The 8362-nt window shown below is 64.5% G+C and overlaps 1 protein-coding gene across 7 annotated transcripts in view; it reads left to right on the forward strand.

Annotated features, from left to right (window-relative positions):
• Window positions 1-1341: 1341 nt before the first annotated feature.
• TRABD (TraB domain containing) overlaps window positions 1342-8362 on the forward strand; it is a 14936-nt gene continuing 7915 nt past the window's right edge. For 3 of the 7 annotated variants that reach the window (XM_032266192.1, XM_032266196.1, XM_032266197.1), the window contains exon 1: window positions 3546-3631. The gene's annotated coding sequence lies outside the window, so the exon portion shown is untranslated. Of the gene's footprint in view, window positions 1367-3545; window positions 3657-5631; window positions 7873-8362 lie in introns of those variants that run through there. The other 4 variants (XM_032266195.1, XM_032266193.1, XM_032266199.1 and 1 more) reach the window with 4 other exon arrangements.

The raw sequence follows: 8362 nt of genomic DNA on the forward strand, positions 1-8362 counted from the left end.
CTCCAGCTGGGGCTGGGGTCCCGCCTCCCGGGCCCTCCTTACCCTCATACGTGCACCTGCCTGCCTGCACCTGTCCTTGCTGCCCGGCGTCCCGCATGGTTCAGCCCAGAAGGGCGATGTCCCATAGTCCTTGGGGACAGCTGGTCTGGGTGGTGAGTCCAGCTCCTGCACCTTCCCCCGCAGGCTACCCAGAAAACATCTAGGCCAAGACGGGGCTTGACCTGAGCGCGCGGACACAGGAAGGGCCACGTAGAGCCACCTGGAGTCTTCGATGGGACCAGGGCCATGGGCAGCAGCCACGCTGCCCGTCCCCCTCCTGTGGGCCTCTGCCTGGCAGGAGGTGTCAGACCAAGTCCTGTCTGGAAAGTGGCTCGTGCCTCGAGTGACACTCACCCCGTGCTGGGCCAGCCCTCCCTCCCCCTGCGGCCTGTGCTTGGGAGCCCGTGCCCGTGTCCATCCTTCAGTGAGACGTTGGCTCCCGCCTCTCCCAGGCAACGTAACCATCTCATCCCCAGACCTGTTCTTCTGGCTGTGTCCTCACCAGCCATGCCATGTTCCTAGAGGCAGAGGCGCAGAGGCCTGACAAGGCGGCGCTCACCCTTGGCACCGGTCAGGGCGGAACCAGCCCCAACGCCCTCCCCCATGTGGCTCCGTCCCTCCCCCCACTGCCTGGCCTGCTTCTGTGGGATCTGTCGTTCTGCTCTGAATGGGCCTGAACCCCCGCTCCCAAGGTCCACCCCTTGAGGACAGAGCCAGCTGGGGACCAGGATGCTCCCTCCCAGCACAGAGTGCTTTTCTGTTCCTGAGGCCTCAGGCACCCTCCGGGCTGGTCCAGGCACTGGCCTCTGCCCCTCAGGCCATGCTGCCCCCATCCTCCCCAGGACTCCTCCTCACTCCCCACAGAGCACTTCAAGAAACCCCTCCTCTGGCTGCTGCATGAACAGGGCATCCACATGGCCAGTCTCCCAGGGTCAGGGCCTCAAAAGCTCTCGCACCCCAGGGTGCACATCCTCCACCTGCACCTGACCATCTTCCCAAGGCAACCCCGCCTGCCCACCGGGGCGGAAGGAGCAGAGCCTGCCCAGAGAAACGCAGGCTTGGGAGCAGACCTTTAGCAGACAAGCCCAGCCTGAGATGCGGGTGGTGGCCCAGGGCCTGCGGCTAAGGACCTGCCTCAGTTTCCCCAAGCACGCTCCCCAGAACTCAATCGCCCCCTTTTCTGGTTCTCGCCCCTCACAGCCTAGTGCAGCCCTGCAGGGGACCCAGCTGGATTGGAGGGCAGTTCTCCTGCCTCTCCACTGTCTGCTGCCCACCGGGGGCTGGGATCGCCGACACCCTCCCCTCCCCGACTGGCCACCTTGCCCAGGTGAGTCGGAGGGTGGTTCTGCAGCCCTGGGTGGGTGTTGGTTTGAAACAGTGCCCCTCCCTGCCCCCGTCTGCCCCTCCTCCTCCCTGAAGATAGGCAGGCATGGCAGGTGGATGGCGCTGTCCCTCTCGTGGAGAAGGAGGGGCTCCAGGAGAACCGTGCACCCATCCCAGATGGCCCGGACTAAGAACCCAGGCCTCCATCCCCCAGGCCAGGCATCTTCCCTCCACACCAGCCCGGCGCTGAGAAATGGCTGAGGTGGAGCCAGGGCCACTGCCACCCACCGCCCTCCTGTGAGAATGTGACCGAGTGGTCAGAAAGGCAGACTGACCGCAAAGGCAGCAAACAGTGAGAATGAATGGAGAGGGTATGAACCCAAGGCCCTGGAGTCAGAAGTGAGTGTCCTTCACCAAGGAGGACAGAGGCCTCTCTAAGGCCAGTCCTACAGTTTGGGGACCAGGAAGCTGTAGGAGGGAGTGGGGCCTCTTGTGTAAGAGAACTCGGTGGGCAGCCAGCCCAGCCTGCTGGAGGGGATCCCAGCCTGGTGCTGTGTGGACACCCATTTTCACCCACCCGCCTGACCCTGGGAGGACCACCGGCTGGCTCGGGATAGAGGAACCTGGGACCCCTGCAGGCCACCCGTGCTGGGGCAGCTCCTCAGAACCTGGAGCTGGGGCCACAGCCTCTCTTCCTGGAGCCTGGAAGGAAGCAGGCTCCCCAGTGCCAAGTCCTGGTGGGCAGCCTCAGGCAGACCCATACCCGGCCCAGGCACTGTGCTGGACTCCCCCTACCCCAGCCTGTTGTTTTGGCCTTCCAGGCTCGCCGAGGTTCCTGCTCTGGGCAGCCGTCACCGAGGTCCTCACTCTGGCTGCAGAGAGTAGCAGGTCCTAGGGCATTGGGCAGAGAGGTGCGCCCTCCTTCCTCTTCTAAAGGGCCCCCAGCCGGGGCCCATCTGGCCCCTTCCCGCAACTCTTCAGTGTCTGGCAGGAAGACACAGCGGACCTCCCTGTGACTGGAGTCCTGGCCCCAGGGCGGCCCGCTCTGAGGACCTGATCCGTGGGCTGGGGCAGGGCGGTAGAGGTGGGCACGCAGCTTCCGGGAGCTGGCAGTGGGGTCCGCGCGTGCAGCCCACAGGCGAGCCATCGCCACGTCCACGCGTGCACTAAGCCCAGCGCCAGCGCCGGGGCAGCCAAGAAGCCGGGTCGTGGAGGAGGAAGCCGTGGGCCCGGGCCAGAGCAGGCGCGCGGCGCAGGCAGGAGGCACAGCCGCTGTCGGGCAGCGAGTCCTCTGCACCGGCGGCAAATCGCCCGGACCGCCCGTCGGCCACCGACCCCCGCATCCCCGTCAGCGCCGTGGCCCGCAGCGCGCAGCTCCTGGGCCGCCTGGCCCCGGCCGCTCCCGTGGGCGCAGCAAGGGGTCCGGGCGCCCGGGCAGGAGGGCGCGGCGGGTGGGGCTGGGCCACCTCTCACGCCCTCGGGGCAGAAGGCGCGCGGGGAGGGTCCGGCGTCCGGGTGGCTGCGGCTAGCCGGGTCCCGCTAGGGCCTCGCGACGATCGGAAGTGGCGGCGCGCCCGGGTCCGTGAGCCCTGAGACCCCCGCCGCGCCCGGGTTTTCCGCCGGGCTGGCCGTCGACCTCCCGGGGTGCCCCAGCCTGCGGTCCGCCAAGGTCCCGCTGAGGCCGGAGTCCCGGGTGGGGGAGGGTTCTCGGGCGACCCCGGGAAGACGGAAGAGGCCGATCCCCAGAGGGGAGGGGGCCGGGCGGAGGCCACGTCGGCGCGTTCCCTGATCCCTTGTACTCAGCTCCTCGTGGCCCACTATCAGCTGTCCCCTTCGTGCGGGATTGACGGCTCGCAGAACAGTTACATTTCAATACCTAATTCAACGCAAAACCATCCTGTGGACGCCGTGCGAGCATTGTCCCCATTTCACAGCTTGAGAGCTGCGGCCAGAGAACGTGGGCGCGCCTCGCAAGGCCGTGGCAGCGGCGGGACTCGAACCCATTTCCCGAGTGGCGCCAATGATCCTTAGGACCCGGGGGCGATGGGGCGGTGGGGGGCCTCGCGCGCGGCTCCCTGGGAAGTGTAGTTCGGAGTCGCGGACCGGGGCCGAGTAGGAGGCGCCTGGGACTACCCTTCCCGGCATGCCGCGGGGCCGTCGGCGCTCTCGGCCCGTCTGCTCCGCCCCGCCCCGCGGCCCCGGCCCGCCCCGTCCGTTGAGGGTCCGCGCCGCATGGAGGCCAGCTGAGGAGCGCCGCCGCCTCGCCTCGGTAAGCCGCGCGGTGCAGACGGCGCGTGCGTGAGGGCCCGCCACCGGGCTGGGGGCGGGCCCAGGTCGGGGCAGTGCGGGGACTGTGGGGGGCGGGGTGAACGAGCCCGAGTCTGGGGGTGGGGGCGTGGGGGCCGGGCCCGGGTCAGGTTTTGGGGCCGGGGGGGCAGGTCGTGGGGGGCAGGCCCGGGTCAGGTTTTGGGGCCGGGGGGGGGCAGGTCCTAGGGGGCCGGGCCCGGGTCAGGTTTTGGGGCCGGGGGGGCAGGTCCTAGGGGGGCAGGCCTGAGTCAGATTTAGGGCGGGAGCAGGCCCCGCGCGTCCCCCGCCACCGCTTCCGGGAAGTGCGGCTGCGGAGCAGCAGAGCCCCCAGGGCTGGGGCCAGGAGGGTCAGCGGCGGCCTCGCGGGAGGGCAAGGGTCGGACCTCGAGTCTCGGGGTCCTCGCAAGTCAGGAGAGCCCCAGGCCCCAGCCACCCCCGCCTACTGCCTGTGGTGGAGCCGGCCGAGGTGGGAGCCAAGGAAGGCACGCGGCCCAGTCCTGCGGGCCCTCGGGGTGCTCCTGGGGAAGGCGGAGCGGGAGGCCCCAGACCCCTGTTGTCCCTCCAGCCCCGCTGAGACCTGGGGCTTGACTCGTCTGTAGGTGCCTTTGCCCTTCAGGGGGAGCAGAGCAGGGCTCCCATATGGGTGAAGTGGACGCCAGATCTTCCCCTTTGCGCCGCCCAAACTTAAAAGGTCTAACAGCTGCCGTGAAGCTGCCCTGTGTCTTTGTCAAAACTCTTACTAGAAAGATGGAGTGGGAGCTGTCTGGGCATCAGCATCCCAGAAGCAACCAGGACCGTGCTGAGGTGCTGAACTCCCTGCAGGGACTCCTGCAGCCTCTGTAGCCTCCAGGTGGACGCGTCGAGGCTTTCAGGTCCCTGAAGAGGCTGTGGAGGCTGCCAGGCTCAGGGCCCTGAATGTCTCTCCTCCCCACGTGCTGCCACCACCCCTGCAGTGTGACTGGTGGAGGCCCTGATGCTGTGGGGTCCGAGGAGGTTCCTGGCAGGGTGGGTGTGTGGCAGGGGTCTGCTGCATGGTGGTCAGTATGGGGGTTCTGCACTGACTGTGACCAGGTCCCCAGGGATGGGGAGGTGCCAGGTGTGCTGGCAAGAAGGCCTCGGGTTCCGGCTCAGGTATGAGTGTTTCAGCCTCTGCCTCCCTCACCCCCCAGCTCTGCCACACCTGCGTGAAGCACCCCGCCAGACCCGGGAGGGGTTTCCTGTGGCCAAAGATGCCTGGCCTCAGAAACGGGAAGGAGGGGAGATCAGAGCTCTGGGCCACACCCTGGTCCCTCCAAGTCTGTCATTTCTGCAACACCCAGGTCTGACCAGGTTGGAACCTTGGCTTTCTGAGCTGGTCTAGTGGGATGTTTGAGCGGTGAGGTTTTTCTGGGGACTGCGTTTGGTGCCAGCCGGCTTTTGGCCTGCACTAGGAAGCTAGGCTAGAGTCTGGGAGGCAGTTTCTAGTAGGGTGAAGGGGATAGGATGGTGTCTTAGCTCTGACTGCTGTAACAAAACATCACCGAGCAGGAAACTTTAAAAAGTAACAGTCTGGGTGCGGCGGCTCACCCCTGTAATCCCAGCACTTTGGGAGGCTGAGGTGGGCAGATCACCTGCGGTCAGGAGTTCGAGATCAACCTGGCCAACACAGTGAAACCCCATATCTATTAAAGTACAAAAACTAGTTGGGACTGGTGGCATGCCTCTGTAGTCCCAGCTACTCTGGAGGCTGAGGCAGGAGAATCCGTTAAACCTGGGAGGCAGGGGTTGCAGTGAGCCAAGATAGTGCCACTGCACTCTAGCCTGGGTGACAGAGTGAGACTGTCTCAAAAAAACAAAAAAATACAAAAATTAGCCTGGCGCCGTGGCAGTGCCTGTAATCTCAGCTACTTGGGAGGCTGAGGCAGGAGAGCCACTTGAACTGGTGGGGGTGGGGGAGAGGGCGGAGGTTGCAGTGAGCCAACATCCGGCTACTGCACTCCAGCCTGGGCAACAGAGCAAGACTCCATCTAAAAAACAAAAATGAGGTCTTGTCTTAAACTCTAGATCTCAAACAATTCTCCAGCCTCAGCTTCTCCTGAGCGGCTGGGGCTGTGGGTGAGTAGGCTCCTCCCCCTGTGCCCCACTGGTGCTGGGAAGAATCTTCAACACAGAAATCTATTTTCTCACAGTTCTAGGGACCGGATGTCCCAGATGAAAGGTGCTGGTCACTGGTCGCCATGCATCTTCCTGGCTTGTAGACGGGCCTTCTCTGGCTGCATCCTCACCTGGGGAGAGCAAGAGCTGAGAGAACGTGGTGTCTCTCAGAGGGGGCACTGACCCTGTCACGGGGGCTTTGCCCTCATGGCCTCATCTGAATCTGATCACCCCACCTTCCAATATCTTCATATTGGGAGTTGGGGCTTTAACCTGTGGATTTTGGGGGACATAGTTCAGTCTGAGCAGTGGGACCTGAGCAGGCAGGTGGGATATGCCATCTGAGGCAGCCGTGGAGCCTGATGCTCCACTGGACACGACATCCTGGGACAGACGCCCTGCGGGACGTGCGGGCTGTTGGGAATTTTCAGAGGCTTCATCTGCAGAGGATCCTGGTTTCCAAAGCCAGATGTCCCTTTTTACAGATGAGGAGCAGCACATGGAGAACAAGCGTCTTCAGAGGCAGGGTCTAGGGTCTCCTGAAATCAGGGTCTTGCCCCGTGGGTCTCCACCCTTTTCTATGCCTTAGGGACAGATCATGCTGTGGCAGAGAAGCTCAGGGGCTGAGGCTCACTGCTAAAGCAGCGTCTGAATGTGGCTTGTGCTTGCAGCCAAGAGAGGAAAGGTGCCTGTCCCCCCAGGGGGCAGCCAGGGGTCTGCTGGTCTCCGCCGATGGGCCTGAGTGTACCTGAAAAGGACAGATAGGAAAGGGGTGGCTGCCTGGCTGGACCCCTAGGCGATGCTCTGTTGGGACCCAGAGGTTGTCGGGGGGAACCAGGGTGGGTACAGCCTGGGAGCAGGGAGCAGGGAGTCGAGGCCCATCTGCGGGTTTTCCAGGTAGGGCCCTTTGCGACCGCCAGGCAGCTGGGAGAGGCTGAATCTCCACCATACATGTCTTGAGAGCACAGTGCCTGGGAGCAGGCTAGAGGAAAGGGGCCTGGTAATCTCCCAAAATCACCCCTCCAGGGGGCCTCAGCCAGGAAGGAGAGAGAGTGGTGGGAGTATGAGGGTGACTGTCAGAGAGACCCCCAGAATCACAGGCTTCAGGTGCTGGGGGGCCGCAGAGGCCTTCCCGCCTGGCCCTGTGCGGGCAGCACACCTCTGCTGAGAGGCTGCAGGGGCCAGGGCTGGGGGCTGGTGCTGCCTCTGGTGGCCCTGACTTCTTGCTGCCCAAGGCTTGGTTCCTGGTCAGGAAGACTTCTCTACCCCCAGACAGGAGACCTGTGCATGCCCACCCCATGGCACAGCTGGGATCAGGACCAGTGTCTGCTGCTGCATGCCCTGTTCATGGCCACTGGTGCACCCTGGACCGGCCTCAGAGGCGGGTCTGGCCAGGCTGGATGGAGGGAGGGGCTGACAGCAGACCTGGGGCTGCCACACCCTTGGGGGAAGGGCTGCGGCGACGTGGGCGCCTCCCGTTGGCTGGGCCGACAGCCTCCCGCCTGGCTGCACAGGATGTTTCTTTAAGGAGCTTTCCCGTGCACCTCCTGTGTGCAGCTGGACCCCGGGGCGGTGGCCGTTCCCTGAGCCCAGTGCTTGTCTGGGCTGGCTGGCCTGGCGGCTGCTCACAACTCCCAGTGGGTTGCATCTGTGGAGCTTTCACCTACAAAAGGGGAAGGAGGTAGCCCGAGGAGCTGAGGCCTGGCCTTGCTCTGACCGGTGCCAGCAGCAGCACTTCCTGGATGTGCCCACTGTTATGACACTCAGGCCGAGTCAGGTCCAGACTCAAACCCAGGTGGAAAGGAGTGGGACCCCCTGCCAGGGCCGAAAGGCCCCAGAGAGGAGCCTGTGGGTGGGCTCCCCTTGCCCTCTGCAGAGGCTTAAGGCCCCTGGGGGCATGAGGATGGGGTTCCCAGGCCAGCCTGGTGTTTATCAGCTGTCCCAGCTGACCTCCCCCCACCTTGCACCACGCGCCCCAGGCCAGGCCAGTTCCTCTTCCAGAAGTCCCAGCCATCCTCAGGGTGAGCTGCCCTCCTAGACACCGTACGGAGAGCTCCTTCCTGTTCACAGGTGAGGAAACCCGAGCTTGGAGGCATGTTGACTGGGATGCGTGTGGCCAGGACCCAGCTGGGTCTGTGAGTCCTAGCAGGCGCCGGAGTCTGTGCTTGCTGCAGCTGTATGCCAACAGGGTGTGCAGAGGAAAGGAACCTGACATAACATCTTATTACTCATTGTTCCTTTTTATTACAAGTTCTGAGAAATGGGCAGCAATAGTGACATGGAAATGACCCCAGGCACACAGGCAGGCATCTGCAGAGAACCTGGCAGCAGCCCCTTCCGAAGCACATCCTAGAAGCCCGGCCACGGCCCCTTCCCAGGCACGTCCTAGAAGCCCGGCCACGGGACCTTCCCAGGCACGTCCTAGAAGCCCGGCCACGGCCCCTTCCCAGGCACGTCCTAGAAGCCCGGCCACGGCCCCTTCCCAGGCGCGTCCTAGAAGCCCGGCCACTGCCCCTTCCCAGGCGCGTCCTAGAAGCCCGGCCACGGGACCTTCCCAGGC

The sequence above is a fragment of the Sapajus apella genome, unplaced genomic scaffold, assembly GCF_009761245.1.
Source record: "Sapajus apella isolate SASKATOON/1434 unplaced genomic scaffold, GSC_monkey_1.0 scaffold156, whole genome shotgun sequence".
In the NCBI taxonomy this organism is placed as follows: Eukaryota; Metazoa; Chordata; class Mammalia; order Primates; family Cebidae; genus Sapajus; species Sapajus apella.